We start from the raw sequence: 19,358 nt of genomic DNA, 5'->3' as shown, positions 1-19,358 counted from the left end.
AGCCAGCTCTCCTCAGGCACTTCGAGATCAGAATTTAAAGAAGGGGACACAGCAGAGTCCTTCCTCTCTCCTTGGCAGCAAAGCAAAACAGCAAGCAGGCAGTTTTCTCCTCTTCAGTTCCTTCCAGCTTTCTCCATGGCAGAGGTTCCTTCTTAGTTCCACAGTGATCTAAAGTTTAGGTGTCTGGGGTCCTCTTCTTATACCCCTCCAAGTCTTTATCTCTCTTTGTTTCAGTGGGGGGATTCCCCTGCTCAAACCGGTTCCTGGGTATGTCTGCCCTGGAGCACCTGGTTCCTTTCAGAGTGAGGGGCAGGGTCGATGGATGTTCAGCAGGAGGTGGAGCCTTCTTTGTGCTGGCAGAGGCAGAGTCCTCAGCCTGGCCAGCAGGGGGTGGAGCCGGCATTGTGCTGGCAGAGGCAGCCCTATTCAAAACCCAGGGGCTACTCCTCCCACCCATCTAGAGCAGATCTCCCTATTCACCCTGCTGCTGACTCATCCAGACTAGTTGAGCCACCTAGCCCATCACATGACACCGGTCAGCCAATCTGCACACAGGCACACAGGAGGGTTAAACAGGAGAATAGCTACTTTCTAAAAAGTGCTATTCTCACACAGTGAATTTAAAAACCATCGTTCTAAAAAGGTGTATAATTAAATTCTGAACACAAAGATACCAAACTTGGATTTTGTATCTTGCCTTTAGGGGAAGATAGGCATGTAAACAGCCTCCCCAATTCTGTCCTATGGGCAAGATAGCCTCTCAGCTGTGAAAAACGACAATGGCTGTAATTCACTACCAGGGCATGTTACACACCTCAGTACATGCCCTACCTTTCAGACACACTGCACCCAGCCCAGGGGGGTACCTAGGGCCACCATAGGGATGCCTGACATGTACAGAAAGGGAAGGATAAGGCCTGGTCAGTGGGTGCACTGGCCAGTTCGACATGGCAGTCCTGGACTGCACATAGGCACTGCAAGCAGGCCTAAGACATCATTTTAGCACTACTCCAGTGGGTGGCACAATCAGTGCTGCAGCCCACTAGTAGCATTTGTACTATCAGCCCTGGCACTCTCAGTGCACTTTACTAGGGCCTTGCAGGTAGAACAAATATGCCAAACATGTATAGCCAATTACATCATAATTACCCTAGGGAGCACTTGCACTTTGACACTGATCAGCAGTGGCAAAGTGCCCAAAGCATCTATACCAGTAAAAACGACATCCAGCATAGCATCAAAAATACAGGAGGTAGAGGATAAAAGTCTGGGGTAACACGCCAAAAGATGCCAGGTCTAACACGTGTTCCCTCCAGCTGAAATGTGGGGAGAACTACCCACCCTCTTGGGAGTTCTCATCACTAAGGTGGAAAAACCTGGACAGAACGTCAGCGTTGGCCTGGTCTGTACCGGGACGGTGTTCCACCGTATAGTTCATCCCCTGTAGGGAAATGGACCACCTCAACAGCTTAGGATTCTCACCCCTCATCTGCATCAACCACCTAAGGGGCCCAGACCACAGCAAAAGCTTCCCTCTCAATAGCACTCCACCTCTGTTCCCTGGGAAGTAGTCTCCTGCTAAGGAAAGCTACAGGTTGGTCCAAGTCCTCATCATTTAGTTGTGAGAGCACTGCTCCCACTCCATGCTCAGAAGCGTCTGTCTGCACTATGAATTCCTTGGAGAAGTCTGGCGCCTTGAGTACAGGTGCTGTACACATGGCCTCCTTCAGGGCATCAAAAGCTTCTTGGCAGGCACTGGTCCAGATCACTCTCTTGGGTAGCTTCTTGGAAGGTAGTTTTGTCAGGGGAGCAACAATGGTGCCATACCTCTTGACAAAACGGCGATAGTACCCGGTGAGTCCTAAGAAGGCTCTCACCTCTGTCTGGGTCCTGGGGGGTTCCCAAGCCCGGATGGAATCTATCTTGGCTTGTAGGGGCGCCACCTTGCCGCTTCCTACCTGGTGACCCAAATACACCACTGAACCCTGCCCTATCTGGCACTTACTAGCCTTGATAGTGAGGCCTGCACTGTACAGAGGTGTTGCAAGTGTACTTCCCAAGTGGAGCTGAACACAGCAATGTCATCCAGATATGCGGCGCTGAATTGCTCCAGCCCGGACAGTACCTGGTTGACCAGTCTCTGGAATGTGGCAGGGGCGTTCTTCAACCCAAAGGGCATGACACGGAACTGGAAGTGCCCCTCTGGCGTTGAAAACGCAGACCTCTCTTTGGCCTCATCAGTTAAGGTAATCTGCCAGTGCCCAGAAGTTAAATCAAACGTACTGAGGTAGTTGGCAGCTCCCAACCGATCCAGAAGCTCATCAGCTCTGGGGATGGGGTGTGCGTCAGTCTTCGTGACCGCATTGAGCCCACGGTAGTCCACACAAAACCTAAGTTCTGGAGTGGCACCTGGCACAGCAGATTTTTGTACAAGTACCACTGGTCTAGCCCAGGGGCTGCTGGAGGGCTCAATCACCCTTAGTTCCGACATCTTAGAAACCTCCTTCTTGATGCTGGCCCTGACCTTGTCAGCCACCCGGTAAAACTTTTGTTTTACAGGCATGCTATCTCCAGTGTCCACATCATGGACACACCAGTTGGTGATACCGGGGGTCAGGGAGAACAGAGATGCAAACTGACCCAACACATGGCGACAGTCCCTCTGCTGTTCTGGGGTCAGGGTGGGCGAAAGGACCACTCCACCCACTGACCCATCTTGCTCCTTAGCTTCCAAGAGGTCAGGAAGAGGATCACTATCCTCCTCCATCCCTGCATCTGTAGCAAGTAGCATTGTTACTTCAGACCTCTCAAAATGGGGTTTGAGGCGGTTCACATGTAGGACCCTCATGGGGTTCCTGGGAGACCGCAAGTTGACCAGGTAGGTCACTTCACTCTTGCGCTCCACCACCTCATATGGCCCAGTCCACTTGTCTTGGAGCACACAAGGCTCCACTGGTGCCATCACCCACACCATCTGCCCAGGTTGAAACTCCACCAGAGTGGTATGCTGGTCATACCATCTCTTCATCTCATCCTGGCTGGCTTCCAGGTTCACCTGAGCGAGTGTCCTGAAGTGCTGTGTCTGGTTGCGGATGGCTAGCACATAGCTGAACACATCCTGGGGGGTTTTCCCAGGGGATTTCTCCCAACCCTCCTTCACCAGACTGAGAGGTCCTCTAACAGGGTGCCCGTACAAAAGCTCAAAGGGACTGAACCCTAGAGACTTTTGTGGTACCTCCCTGTAGGCAAATAATAGGCATGGCAAAAAGACGTCCCACTTCTGTCTCATGGGCTCTGTCAGCCCCATGATCATGCCCTTCAGGGTCCAGTTGAACCTTTCAACCAACCCATTTCCTTGAGGGTGGTAAGGAGTGGTGAACGTATAAGTTACCCCACACTCCTCCCACAGAGACTTCATATACCTGGAGATGAAGTTGGTACCCCGGTCAGACACCACCTCTCTGGGTAAACCCACACGGGAAAAGATCCCCATCAACGCACGGCCCACCACCGGGGCTGTGGTTGTCCTGAGAGGGATAGCCTCCGGGTACCGGGTGGCATGATCCACCAGGACCAGGATGAACCTGTTGCCCAAGGCTGTCCTGGGGTCCAGTGGCCCCACAATATCTATCCCCACCCGCTCGAAAGGGGTGCTCACTACAGGAAAAGGCTGGAGAGGGCCTTTGCACTTCCCTCCAGCCTTGCCACTTGCCTGGCAAGTCTGGCATGATCTACAAAAGGAACCGACGTCCGTCTTCATCCCGGGTCAGTAAAAGTGGGTGGCAACCCTTTGACGGGTCTTGTCCTGCCCGAGATGTCCTGCAAGAGGCACGTCGTGTGCCAGACCCAGTAGGAAGTCTCTGAACCCTGCAGGTACCACCAGGGTACATGATCCACTGGGCTCAGCAAACCTAGGCTCACTGTACAACAAGTCATTCTCCCAGTAGAGAAAGAAGTTCTTTGGATCAACACCTGCTGCCTGGTCTGCAGCCTGGTGCCGCAGACCTTCAAGAGTAGGGCATGTCTTCTGCGCCTGGCAGAACTCCTCCCTGGAGGGACCACCCTCTTGCTGCCAATGGGTCAGCTCAGGTATGTCTCCCAGCTCAGCTACCTGTTCCCCTGTAGGCTCCAGGGCATCCCCCTCAGGGTCTGCTCCTTCCTGGACTGTGGGAACAGCGGGGGTGGATGCACCACGCCCCTTGCCTTTCCTTTTTCTGGCAGGGACCCGGGCCACTGTTTCAGGCTCCAGGTCTGCTTCACAACCCTGTCTGGCTGCCATGGACCGAGTGGTCACACAGACCCACTCAGGCAAACCCAACATCTCAAAATGAGCCTGGCGTTCCACCTCCTTCCATGGGGAACTCTCCAGGTCATTACCTAGCAGACAGTCTACTGGCATGGATTGACTCACAACAACTCTGAGAGGCCCTGAGACCCCCCCACACTCAAGGGGAACATGTGCCTTCTTGCAAAGGCGCACAGAGTTGTCAGCTGACACTACAGGGTGAAGTACATCGGGAATGATCAGCTCCTCAGGGACCCACTGACACCTGACCGAAGTCACACTGGCTCCAGTGTCCCTGAGAGCCTCCACCCTCTTCCCATTGATGGTCACCCACTGCCTGTACTTCTTAGTGTTATCAGGGACAGGGGTTTCCCAGACCATCTCTGTGTCTCCTAAATAGACAAGGGACATAACTGCTAATCCCTCCAAATCACTAGAAATTAAATCCCCACCAAAAGTTACACTAGCTATACCCGGTGTTGGAGCACCAGAGGGTGCCTGGGATTTCTTGGGACACACAGGGGATTTGTGACCCAATTCCTGACAGTGATAACACTTAATGGGACCCCTGTTATCCGACCTGCCCTTAGGGGGCCAGGTTGGTTTGGTTTTCACTAGGGGGGCTGGGACTGGTTACCCTGGGAACTGTTTTGGGGCCCTTGGGAGAACTCCTTTTGGTTACCCTTGTCCCCCCCACTCTTCTGCTGGGGACCCTGCCCACCCTTGGCTTGGTACCCACAAAACCCCTATGGACCCTGGTTCTGACCCAGCGGTCCGCCTCCTGTGCAAGCTCAAGGGGATCAGTAAGCTTGCAGTCTAAAAGATGCTGGCGCAGCTCTGGAACACATATACTACTTAAGTGCTCCCAAATGAACAAATTCAACAACCCCTTATAATCATTCACCTTGCTGCCCTTTATCCAACCTTCCAGTGAACGTGAGAACAGATTTACACATTCTACCCAAGTCTGGGACCCCTCCCTCCTGGAGTTCCTGAACTGTACCCTGTACTGTTCTGGGGTTAACCCAAACCTGAGGCATAAGGCCTCCTTCATATGGGGATAGGTCAGGTTACCTGCTGCTTCCAAGGGCTCTAGAGCACTCCTCCCTGAGGCCTCAAAATGCTTCCACAGACCTGCACCCCAATCTTCTTCAGGAACTCTATGCATCTTACAAGAAATCTCATAGGCAGAAAACCACCCATAGATATCATCACTCACTCTGTAACTCTGAACCACATCCTTGGGGATATATACCTTACCTCCTTTCACTGGCTGTTTGCTGCCACCATTTGAGCCGGTCTCCACCACTCTGGCTTTGATCTCCAGCTTCTTCATGCTCAACTCATGAGCCAAAAGCTATTTTCTTTCCTCAAAAGCAAGGGCATTCTTCTTCTCCTCCTTTGCCATTTCCATTTTCATTTTCATTACTTCCAGCTCATGTTCTCTGATTCTTTGATTCTCTTGCAACTCCTCTGCTGGGTAGAGACCTCTGCTGGAATGGTGGCTCCCCGCTCCACTAGTGGGGTTGCCCACTGGCAAATCATTTGCCCCAAACCCATTCCCTTCATTATTATCATCTGCTCCCTCAGCCTCTTTAGCCTCCCACCAGGTTTTCAGAACCTTCTGCAACTCTTCCTTTCTGAAGTTGCTTTTTATGGGACAACCAAAATCCTTGCAGAACCGCTTGAGCTCCTCTACCTTGTATGAATACAAATCCTCAATGGTGAACTTCAGCTCTCCTTCTACACTGGCTGCTTTCTCACTTGGAGCCATGATAATTCAAGAGTTACCTCAAAAATAGAACCAAAAATCAACAATCAGCAGTATGTGGCTGTGTAATGGTCTGCTCTCCTAGTGACGTACACCAATTACTGTGGATCAAGTACAAATACAAGTTCAATCCTCACCGCTGACCACCAATGTTAGATCTGGGGGCTCTAGTTGGCAGGGTATGTACCACTGTCCAAGTAGGAACCCTTGTTTCTAGTCAGGGAAAGGGGGATACACTGTTAAGATAACCCCTGCTCACCCTCTAGGTAGCTTGGCCTGAGCAGTCTAGGCTATCAAAGGCAATGTGTAAAGTATTTGTACCAACACTCACAGTAACAGAGAGAAAACACCACAGATTTACTCTACACCAGTTTTAGAAAAAAAGGTATCTTTACTAAAAACTTCACAAGACCAAATACTACAGAAAAACCAACATACAATTAAAAAGGTTACTTTAAAGATAGTTCAAGAGTTTGTAGAAAGTACTCCAGGATGTAAAAATCAGTGCCCTGCACAATGCGACTCTCAATGCACAAAATGCAACACTCTCGTGCCCAACAGTCCCTGTAGTTGCGCTAAGGTTCCCAAAAGCTATAACAATGAAGATGGCAAAGGAGATGCGATACTCCTGAGACCTTGGGGATGCTTTGCAGCAGCCCTACTTCACGCAGCAGAGGTGGATGCGCCGGCTCCGATCTGTAGGGGGAGGATGCGATGACTTAGGCCTTCGTAGCGTAGGTTTCTTAGGGGGAAGCTTCACGCACAGGTACGGTGCGACGCTCTTCGATGGGGCGCGATGCGCGGCGTGGCGTTGACTTCTGGCGCCGCAACCCTCGATGCGCCATGGGACGGGACTCTGCATCGACGCACGCAGCGACTGGATACTTTCACGCACCGGCAGTGGTGCGGTCCGCAAACTGGTTCTGCGACGACCTTCGCAGTGTCAGGAATCTTCACGCACCGGGACGATGCTCGACACACTCGGCGATGCGGGGACTCCGGGTGCTGTGATGACGCAGCAATGAAATTCTTCTCGCACTCTCGATCTTGCAACTCGCAACCGGATGATGCGACCCTCAAACGGATGATGCAATGGGTACCAGTTACTCTTGTTCACGCTTTCTGCTTTCCAGCTCCCAAACACAGCAAAACGACCTCCTGAGGCCCCAAGACTAGGCAAGCACTCCAAGGCAGGTCAGAAATCCCTCAGCAGAGTTCCAGGGGAGCTGGTGGTGAAGTCCTTTTGTTCCTGGGACTTCTTAACAGGGAGCCAGCTCTCCTCAGGCCCTTGGATATCAGAATGTAAAGAAGGGGACACACCAGAGTCCTTCCCCTCTCCTTGGCAGCAAAGCAAAACAGCAAGCAGGCAGTCTTCTCCTCTTCAGTTCCTTCCAGCTTTCTCCATGGCAGAGGTTCCTTCTTAGTTCCACAGTGATCTAAAGTTTAGGTGTCTGGGGTCCTCTTCTTATACCCCTCCAAGTCTTTGTCTCTCTTTGTTTCAGTGGTGGGATTCCCCTGCTCAAACCGGTTCCTGGGTGTGCTCTGCCCTGGAGCACCTGGTTCTTTTCAGAGTGAGGGGCAGGGTCGTTGGACGCTCAGCAGGAGGTGGAGCCTTCTTTGTGCTGGCAGAGGCAGAGTCTTCAGCCTGGCCAGCAGGGGGTGGAGCCGGCATTGTGCTGGCAGAGGCAGCCCTATTCAAAACCCAGGGGCTACTCCTCCCACCCACCTAGAGCAGATCTCCCTATTCACCCTGCTACTGACTCATCCAGACTCCTGGAGCCACCTAGCCCATCACATGACACCAGTCAAGCAATCTGCACACAGTCACTCAGGAAGGTTAAACAGGAGAATAGCTACTTTCTAAAAAGTGCTATTCTCACACAGTGAATTTAAAAACCATCTTTCTAAAAAAATGTATAATTAAATTCTGAACACAAAGATACCAAACTTGGATTTTCTATCTTGCCTTTAGGGGAAGATAGGCATGTAAACAGCCTCCCCCATTCTGTCCTATGGGCAAGATAGCCTCTCAGCAGTGAAAAACGACAATGGCTGTAATTCACTACCAGGGCATGTTACACACCTCAGTACATGCCCTACCTTTCAGACACACTGCACCCAGCCCAGGGGGGTACCTAGGGCCACCATAGGGATGCCTTACATGTACAGAAAGGGAAGGATAAGGCCTGGTCAGTGGTTGCACTGGCCAGGTCGACATGGCAGTCCTGGACTGCACATAGGCACTGCAAGCAGGCCTAAGACATCATTTTAGCGCTACTCCTGTGGGTGGCACAATCAGTGTTGCAGCCCACTAGTAGCATTTGTACTACCAGCCCTGGCACTCTCAGTGCACTTTACTAGGGCCTTGCAGGTAGAACAAATATGCCAAACATGTATAGCCAATTACATCATAATTTTCCTAGGGAGCACTTGCACTTTGACACTGATCAGCAGTGGCAAAGTGCCCAAAGCATCGGCAAAGTGCCCAAAGCATCTATACCAGTAAAAACGACATCCAGCATAGCATCACAAATACAGGAGGTAGAGGCAAAAAGTCAGGGGTAACCACGCCAAAAGATGCCAGGTCTAACAACAAGTATATCAGTCACTCACCATATTTTCTTTTACAGAATCTCTGCACTGTGCACCTCTCAGCAAAAACAAAGAATGGAAATGTTTCCCTTTCATTTTCCACACATATACATGTAAACATCAAATCACAATCCTTCACACATGAACTCAAAAGCAAACACACATTTCTATTGGTTAAACATTTCAACCCTTTCCAACTGAAATACATTTCAACCCTTCCCCCAATCTGCCTTCAACCTGTTACCATAGAAACAGCTCATGGAACACTGCACTGAGCACACAGGTCACAAGTTCAGCACACAATGTTGCTAAACAAGACAGGAAGTGTGCTTGACTTTTCAACATATCAGCTTATCATATATAATGTTCCTTAAAATCTGTTTTTGTCAACCAATAAGAATCATACCTTTAAAAAACAGAAAAATACACCCTACCTTTCAGTGTAGAAAGTACTCATACAACCAATGATTTCTTGTCTTTTTAAAAAAAAAAAATTCTGTGGATCTGCGCACCCAACGCGAGAGAATCCGTGCACCCAACGCGATAGGCTGCGCGCACCGTGCGCACTTTCCGCCGTTTAAAAAAAACCAAAAGTGATCCCAGGGGGTCCCCTTGCTTCTTCAGCCTCGCTTCTACCGAGGCAGAAAATGGCCGCCAACAGTTCCTGGTTTCGAATGTAGACAGACACTCAACAGCCAATTAGCATTCAGCGCGCGATCGGGAGGGTGCGTGCTCGGTTCGGGGAGGGTGCGCTTACGGTGCGGGTAGGGTCCGCGAATCCAACCCGGCGATAGATATTTATGTACTTTTAATTCTAATTTTCTCAGGAACTACTGAACGGATTCACACCATTTATGCAAAAGGCACGAGTCTGAACTGAGGACTACCTCTTTGCCAAATTTGGTTTCATTCCGTTCAGCGGTTCGGGCTGTAGTTGCGACAACAAGTCCTATGGGAAATTGCATGGGGAAAATGCGTTTTGGGACCCCCCTTTTTCCTCGGCACCCGCTTGACGAATCACCACGAAACTTTCAGGGTAGGAGCGGAGCGGAGCTGGCCAAAAGTTTTGAAAATTTCGCGAAGATTTACCAACCGGCGTCAGACTTATTGGGAATAGAATTTTGCGGATATCCTATGGAAAATAGGTCCTAACTATAACTACCGACTGGCGACCGCCAGTAGGTAATATATATATGCGTATATATAAATTTTGTATTTCCCTAACTTTTTTTGAACTACCATAACATATATTAAGTTACAATTACATAAGCAATAATTGAAAAAATTAAGGGGAATGCCAACCTAATTCCATGCAAAGTAGCAAATCCTGCTGTAATTACTCCCTATGTAGTGGATACTGATTTAACACTCACCATGATGTACAAGCACTGTGGTAAGTGTACTTCATGGTAAAAGCACTGAAGTAATGGAATGTTGTTAAACCTATCCCTTCTTTCAGGGTTTTCCCCAAACTTTTTGCCTTCTTCCTCCTATTTTCTGACCCTCTTTTTGTTGGCTTTAGGACTCTGTGCCTTACCACTGCTTGCTAATCAGTGTTAAAGTGCATGTGCTCTCACCCATAAAACATGGTATGATTGGTTTACACCTGTTTGGCATATTTTATTTACTTGTAAGTCCATTGTACAGTGGTATCTCATATACCCAAACCCTGTAAATTAAATGCTATTAGTGGGCCTGGAGCACTGCTTGTGCCACCCACAGAAGAAGCCTTGCAAACCTGTCTTGGGCCTCTGCCATTGCAGGGCTCCTGTGAGCAATTTACTTCCACATTGACTTGGCATTTAAAACTACTTGCCAAGCCTTAATCCCCCTTTTACTACATGTAGGTCACACTTAAGGTAATCCCTAGGTAGCTCCACGGCCAGGGTGCTGTGTCAGTAAAAGGGAGGACATATGCCTTTATTGTGTGGAGTGTCCTGGTAGTGACAAACACCCTATTTTGTTTCTTACTACTGTGAGGCCTACTCCTCTCATAGGCTAGCATTGGGAATTCCATTGTATATGATAAAGTGGTCATTCCTGATCTGACAGGAGTAGTGCTGCCATGTTTGGTATGTTTAGAATGGTAGTGAGAAATAATGCTTACTGGTGTAGGTGGATTTGCTTTTTAGTTTTAGGAAATGGACATTTCTCTGTCCTTGTAACTCTATGTGCTTTGCAGCCAGACTCCAATCCACATATGGGCCTGGTTGACAGCTATACTTTGTGAATACTTTCCAGACAGCCACAACACAGGAAGGGCTGGGTGTGGCAAGTGAGGCATCTGCATCTATCTCCATACTGATAGTTTTCCGGGGCTGGGAGTGAGGGAGGCAGGGCACGCTTACAATTGAATAGGCAGTGTCCTGCCTTCACACAAAGGGCTTGTTTACCCCCAACTGTACGTCTGGAGCCATGGCTTGGATTGAAAGGGAGTGTTGCACACTTATATGGTTTCCTTTGAAGTGCCTCCTAGATCAGAGACATTTTGAGTATAAGTACAGGAGCTCTGCCCCTAAGTTCTCAGAGCACTTTTGGAACTGGGACTGAACCTTTGACTCATCTGGACTGCTCTTCTGCTGTTGCCCTGCTGCCTACTACTTGCTGGATGGTCTAAAGGACTCACTGGATTGCTTTTCTGCTTGTTGTCCTGCTGCCAGCTGCCACCTGACTCTGACCTAACCAGACGCCCAAGACGGCACAATTGCCAGAAGACTGCTTAGGTATCAGGAAAAACCACCATTACATTATTTGCCTATGTGCTGATCTGCTGACTGCTATCCTCCTTTGTGCCCAAGTGTTCTCCCAGGCGCCCCAGTTAATTGGGAGAGCTGTGTCCTTCTCCTGGATTGCCCTTGTAAATAGCACGTGGTGGGCACTTTGTTTTTTACTTCTGGTTGAACGATGTATTGCTTCCCTTCATTTATCACTAGCGCATAGTCAGTGCTTTATTTCCCCAAGAAAGTGGTGAGCACAGCTTTGCTGCTCTTTAGTTCAGAGTTAGCAGCATGTGCCTCAACTGTTTTTCACCTCCGTAGTGTACAACTTTCTTACATTCAGCACGTGGAGAAGCACAGCGCCCAGTTCAGAGGAACACATGGCGGGCACTCAATGACTTTGGGAAAGAAGTGACGTGTGACAGCTCCTAAGACTGCCCCTGCAGGAGGATCACAAAGCACCACCTGTCTGGAAGTAAAGCGCTCTAAGGCCGTATTCTAGCTGGGAGTAGTATCACCCGAATTTGACATGAAAGCGCGAAGGGACCAGCACTTACGACCGGCGTGCCGCCTGAAGAGCCATCGCTCTCTGAGGGAACTCGATCCGACCAGGGGTGTGACAGGCAATGACAGCACCACTGCCCAGAAGCGGGGTCCTGGATCTGATTCTTTCCCCGTGTTCCCTGCCTGAGATGCTGTACATGGGAGGGGCCACAAGAAAAGCCCAGGGTTGGGTTATGGCCTGTTTGCAAATTCCTAGTGGTGGCTCCTACCAAGTACACTTTTCCTGCAGCTACACTATGCGATCATGGGCAACTGAAGTAGCGCATAAGGAATTGGGATAGCGAGGGACCCCAGAAGGTCTATGGACGCCTAAAGTTTGTGCCTTTCCCATCCTCTGTAGAATAGATGGTGGGGGCATTATGATGGTGCTGCTTGACCCAATTAAGTAAACTGGCATTGATATGGCTGATTACCTTGTGGGTGGCCTCGAGGCGCTGGGTGCTTTTCCCTGGGGCAATCCCTAATATGCCTCTAGGAGATGTTGCAGAAATTACAGTATACTGCTTAGTATGGGTACCTGTATCTCTAGGCCCTACACTTGGTGCTTGAGTACCGTATTAACTACTGTGGCCTAAAATGTATAATGATATATGGTGATTTATGTGGTTTCCCATACCTAATCTTCTGCATTCCATACCCTAATGTTGCAATGTATTTTGCTTTTGCCCCTCATTAGTCGGGCCATGAGTACTATCTCAGGCTTGGCATAGTAGGCGCAATTGTTGTGATCTACGTCATTTTGGGTGCACAGTGTTGAGGATTCATGTGTCTATATTTTACAAACTGCTGCATCACAGGCCCTGATGTATGATGTATGTCGATTTATGCCTTGCGCTGGCAGGATAACGAGTATTGTCACAGGATGGAATAGTATGCACAGCATTTTATGAGTCATGTAATTTGGTCTACGATCTATTTACAATATATACTATAAATTTACATAATCTGGTGTGGAGTCTCTTTTGTGGTGTAATTATTGTGTTACTGTTGTGAGTGTGTTGCACAAACACTATACACATTGTCTCTGGGGATAAGCCTGACTGCTCTGTGCCAAGCTACCATGAGTGAGCACAATCAATCTTGGGTCTATAATTTATTTGGCCTGACTAGATTGGTTTAGGTGCATACCTTAGCCAACCAGAAACTCAATTTCTAACAAAGTTACCAGAAATCACTTTGTATAGCCATCAGTGGATTTAAGGCATTTTTCAGCAGAATCCTAGAAGGTCACTGATGCAATGTGTGATTAGCTATTTCTTATGATTGTTTTGACTCCAATGAAGAGATTTTAGGACTCAGTCTTGTGTATGTGGCCACCCTGATTTTGGCACAAAGGTGAGTGTGTAATCTCAACTAGAATTTAATGTTTACAGTAATCTCACGGTTTTCATCCACACGTATATTTCCATAAAACGTTTTCTGGAGTGGGTGTTTGGAAAAGTTTTGCACATTCAGGGGCTTATTTATGAACCTCTTGCGCCGCTGGTGCATCACTTTCTCAGACACACCGGCGGCGGGAAATATGTGCCACACTGCGACATATTTACAAAGTGACGCATCTAAGCAGATGTGTCACTTTGTAAACCCCTGTGCTACATTATACCTGCATCAGGTATATTGTATGCCAGGTGGGCGTTCTCCCGCAAAAAAGCCTCGTAGAAGAGTTGCGGTGAAATCTATGAGATTTCACTGCAACACTTCTAGGACGCCACTGTGTCAAATCCTTACATCTGCCTCACTTCAGGCATAACACTAATGCAGGCCCTTTCACATGGTGCTTTCCCCATGTGAAAGAACACATTGCTGGGGTTGCTTCTGTTTTCAGACACACCCCAGAAATGTGCCATTTTTTCACCTACAGATATGTCAAGGATACTGACGTATCTGTAAATCCTTGCGACATGGAGCGCTGTACAGTAAATACGGCACATCAATGGTGTCACAAGAAGGGTGCACTGAAAAGTGCTACATCGCTGTTTTCACACAACGTTGTGACACTTTTCATAAATGAGTTTTGCAAGTCAGAAGGGGAATACTTGCGTTATTACTCTGTTATCCAGCACTGCAAGGTGCCGAACTTGAAATAGGGAGGTATGACCACCACTAGTAAATGCTGAAGGCCATTGTGTTGGTCCTTACAGGGTGGTGTAAGTCACTCTGGGTTTAATGAACAACCACAATGATTCGCCATGGCGTGGAAATATAATTTTAAAAGTGCTACTGTGTTTCTTTCATAAATACAAAGGATTCCTACCAACCATAGTGATTTTATCAACAAATCTGCAGAAACATTAAAATTGGGTGGTTAGGTACAGGCCAACAGAAATATGTAAATGATCTGCTTAATCATTATTGCACAATTTATTTGTAGACATTTCAGTAGTATTTTGTTTCATGCATTGAGGTCTTTTGTGTAAGTTGGGCTTAATAGTTGCTTTTTACAAATCTGGGAAGACAACCTTGCTTACTAATTGTATAAAAAAACAATCATTTAAAATAAAGATGTATTATTGCCATTTATCTTTGATGTTCTTCATTGTGTATTATTACACAGTAGTAGTTGCCACTATGTCGTTATAGTTCAGAAGCACTTTCGATTGAAAAGGCATTTTTGGAATTGCCTATAACTTTTGAACCCAAGGATGGATCTGCACAAAACTTCGAAGCCCCTTGGCATAGACACCTGTTATCCATCAAGCTAATTTTCATGCAAATCCGTGGAGGGACACAAAAGTTATAGGGAATGGCAACATTTGTGCTTTTCAATTTTAGCTTAAATGACATATAAAAATACTGCAAAGCAGACTTTTAAGGACTAAAACTTTCCCTGCAATTTAGAATCTGGAAATCATCTGTGAATCCAGATATTGAAAAAACAAAGACATTTGGTTGGATGAGGGAGTCTAGTCACTTGATGTCCATTTCATAACATGGTTTCAAAGTTGGTATCGCAATTCTATGAGCTCTAATTGGCTGACACATGAGAAACATTTCTCTTGCAGCAGTTATTATTGATTGTGGGTAAAATCCCTATATGTTGAATTAGAAATAGGCTAAATAAGGGGGCAAGCTGATTCCCCAGCCCAGAGTAATAGGACTCTGAAGGGGTAAATAAAGAAAGCCTCATGTCTGGTGCCACAAATCCAAAGTAAACTTCATTAGTGCTTGGGCTGTGAATCTCGCCCTGGGATCACAGTACCTGGCATAACACGTGTGTGTCCTGGATTCAAGCTATCAAATGTGGAACATCGAACCCCAAAGATGAATAGAAAACTGACAGTCCAAAGGCCAAGTTGAGTAGCCCAAGCCCTATGTGCAGCAAATGTTGGCTGTCTATGGCAGATTTTGAGGAGAGCCATGGGCCAGGTCTTATGGCCAACCCACTCTGTGTAGTGCCTAAGGAAGAGTGAAGCAGAGATGGATTGCCTATGGGTTATTGATATAGGTCCTGGTCAGAGCTGTGCATTGCCAAACGCTCAGCAGGGGTAGACTTCCTGTAGCTGAAAGCAGTGAACATCAGTGACTGGCCACCTGCAGTAGTGGGTTTGATGCCTACGAGCAGCCGCTGCTGCGCATTGCCAAAAGCCATGCATAGTTGGATTGGTTGTTCATGGTGGATTGCTCATCAGCAGTTGGGGTTCTCCACATGTTGCAAGCTGTTCACCTGGCCAATCTCTTTGGCCAACTCTCACTGTGTACGGCAGAAGGCTATTCAGTCACTGAACACACGCGCCCTCAACATGCATGTGAAATGTCAGTGCAAAGTCCTTGTTTCACATAACAGCAGCACTTTCTACATGAGGAGACAGTAGGCTTGCCTCTCCTTGACAAAGAGAACAAGCATTAACAAACTCAATAGGTCTCACCTATGCAATAGAAAATTTGGCTTTAACAATATGTTTTAGCCAATTTGTACACTAGTGTGGCTGTGGTTCAGCATAGTCAAAAGTTAGTAGCGTAGAGGAGAGTGGAGTGGCTTAGAGTAGATTAGAGTGGTATAGAGACAAGTGGCTTAGAGTTGAGTGGAGTGGCATAGATTGGAGTGGACTGGCATAGAGTGGAGTGTCATAGAGTGGAGTTGCGTGTCATGGAGTGTCGTAGAATGGCAAAGAGTGCCATAGAGTGGAGTGTCGTAGAGTGGAGTGTCGCAGAGCACAGTGGAGTGGAGTGGAGTAGAGCAGATTGTTGTGGAGAATAGCACAGTGGAGTGGTGTAGAGTGGAGTGATGTAGAGGGGAGTGGTGCACAGTGAAGTGTTGTAGAGTGGAGTAGAGTCTCATAAAATGGAGAGGTGTAGGGAGGAGTAGAGTGATGTAGAGTGGAGTGACACAGACTGGAGCAGAGTGGAGTGGTATAGCGTGGAGCAGAGTGTTGTAGAGTAGAGTAGAGTGTCATAGAGTTGGGTGATATAGAGTGCAGTGGAGTGATATAGAGTGCAGTGGTGTAGAGTGGAGTAGAGTGGCAGAGACTGGAGCAGAGTGTCATAGAGTAGAGTGTCATAGAGTGGAGTGGAGAGTTGTAGAGTATCATTGAGTGCTGTGAAGGGTCGTAATGTGGAAGATCACAGAGTGGAGTATTGTAGATGGAGTGTCATAGAATGAAGGGTCATAAAGTGTTGTGGAATGGAGTGGAATAGAGTGGAGTGGCGTGGAGTGGAATAGAGTGGCATAGAATGGAGTAACATGGCATAGATTGGAGTGGTGAGGGATGGAGTAGAGTGGAGTATTAAAGAGTCGAGTGGTGCAATGTGGTGTAGAGTGGAGGGACATAGAGTGGAGGGGCGTGGAGTGTTGTGGCATACATTGGAGTGGAGTACAATGGAGTGGAGAGGAATGTCGTAGACTGGACTGCAGTAGCATGACATAAAGTGTTGTAGAGTGGAGTGGCATAGCGTGGTCTGGAGTGGAGTTGAGCGTTGTAGAGTGGAGTGGCATAGAGTAGAGTAGAGTGTCATACAGTGGAGTGATGTAGAGTGGAGAGGCAAAGAGTGGCATAGCGCAGAGTGCAGTAGTGTTGAAGAGTGGAGTAAAATGTTGTAGAGGGTCATAGAGTGGAGTGGCATATAGTGCCGTAAAGTGGAGTTTCGTAGAGTGGAGTGGCCTAGAGTAAAGTGCTGTAGAGTGTAGTGGCATAAAGTGTTGTAGAGTGGAATGCAGCAGAATGTCAAATAGTGGAGTATCGTGCAGTGAAGTATCGCAACGTGGAGGGGAGTAGAGTGGAGTGGAGTGGCATAGAGTGCTGTAGAATTACATAGAGTGGAATGGCTTATAGTGGATTAGAGTGCCGTACTGTAGAGTGGCCTAGAGTGGTGTAGAATGGGGTAGAGTGTCAAAGATGGGAGTAGAGTGGAGTGGACTGGAGTTGAGATGAGTGTTGTAAAGGGGATTGGCAAAGAGTAGAGTGGAGTGGTGTAAAGTGAAATGGTGTAGAGTTGTGTGGCATAGAGTGAAGTGGCACACAATGGAGTAAAGTCGAGTGGCATAGGGTGGAGTAGAGTATTCTAGAGTAGAGAGGAGTGTTGTAGAGTGGAGTGGCAAAGAGTGTTGTGGAGTGTCACAGAGTGGAGAGTAGTGGCGTAGAGTGGAGTAGGGTGGCATAGAGTGGAGTGGCATAGAGTGGAGTGGCGTAGCATAGAAGGAACTAGAGTGTCGAGGAGTAGAGTGTTGTAGAGTAGAGTAGCATAAAGTGGAGTGGAGTGTTGTAGAGTTGAGTTGCATAGAGTGGGGTATGCATGGTGTGACAGCGCACTGCCATTACAAACAGCACATTTTCAAATTAAATGACCAATACATTTGCATAGGCATACAGTTTTACTGATAACACTATGCAGCACACAAATCATGTGTGGAATGGTATCACCTAGTGTATTGATTTGTTTTGATCATTTAAAAATATTTGTTTCCACCACACTTCAGAATTACAAAAAAGTGATCCAGATGTACTTTCTTAATTCTGATATATTCTGCAATATTTGCACAGTTCATTTACAGACACTTAAATTATATTATGTGCTAGAAGAAAATAACAACCTACCGTCTTTCCTCCAGCATACCCCCAGTATACAACAAGGTTGTCACATAGATTTGAAGTCAGAGAAAGAAAAGTAGACACCAAGCTCCCTTGAAAGACAGAGGCTGACATTTGGCCTCAGTCTTTCAATGCACATCAAATGTGACAAGATAAGGACAAAATGTAAAGGCTTGCTTACAGAAGGCAAGTCAGAAGGGTGGTAAACAGACTATGCTCCACAGGAGGGACAAAGACATGCTGAACAACCTAAAATAAATAAAACCAGCAAACAGAAATCAATAAAATGCGAGTTTCAAAGCCAATGGTGAAAAATCGGCAGAATGCATTCCCATGAAAGCTTTCATGGGGAACAGCCATTACAACGCGGGTTTTACCACGCGTTGCCATTACATTGCATGCGTTACAACGCATGCGATGTTACAGCGCGTGGTAAAACCATGCATTGCATTACATCGCATGCGCTTTTACAACACATGCGATGTAATGTGGCGGCTATCCAAGTCGTTGTGAGGAAACTCAGGCTGTTTCCTCACAACGACGTGAAGCAAGCAGGAAGAAGGAAGCATGATCCCACGGCGACGCTGGAGAGGAGAGAGGTAAGGGGGTTTGCGCTTGGGGTGGGAGTTAATTGTTTGGGTTTAGGGCAGCGTAAAAGTAGTGTTCTGTGTGGTTTTTTTTAACGTTTTAGTGTGTTATTTGAAGTGTAATGTAGTGTATTAGGGTTTAAGGTAGTGTTGTAGTGATTTAGGGTAGTGTTGTAGAGTTTGTGTAGTGTAGTGATTTAGTGTTTTAGGGTTTAGGGTAGTGTAGTAGTGTTTGTGTAGTGTAGTGTTTATTTGGGTTTAGGCTAGTGTAGTTTTTTAGGGTTTAGGGTAGAGTAATTGTAATTGTAATTGTAATTGTAATGGTATTTGTAGAGCGCGATTGCTGCCCATGGGCGTCCAAGCGCTAAGCTGACCAGAAGTGACGGAGGAGGTGCTATGGTACAGTGGGTTTGTCAAACAGCCATGTTTTTAAGTTTTTGCGGAATGATAGAAGATTTGAGTTGGACCGGAGTGGGAGGGGAAGGTCGTTCCAGAGCCTGGCGGTATTCAGCGAGAACATTCTTCCCCCTGCTCTGGCTCGCTTTACTCTGGGAATGACGGCAAGGAAGGCCTCCTTTGATCGTAGGTTCCGGTTGGGATGGTAGGGGTTAACAAGATTTCTGTTGATCGCTGGGCTTGTGTTCCAGAAAGTGCGGTGCGCCAGGCACAGTGCTTTGAAGGCTATCCTCTGCCTCACTGGCAGCCAGTGGAGAATTTTTAGAGCAGGTTTAGCAGACTGAGTGCGCGGGATTTCTAGCAAGGAACGAGCTGCACAGTTCTGGACAACCTGCAGTTTTCGAAGTGTAAACTCAGGTG

Source organism: Triturus cristatus, chromosome 2_1 (genome assembly GCF_964204655.1).
Source record: "Triturus cristatus chromosome 2_1, aTriCri1.1, whole genome shotgun sequence".
NCBI classification, from domain to species: domain Eukaryota; kingdom Metazoa; phylum Chordata; class Amphibia; order Caudata; family Salamandridae; genus Triturus; species Triturus cristatus.
The sequence above is the reverse complement of the archived record's forward strand: the minus strand, read 5'-3'. Positions refer to the sequence as shown.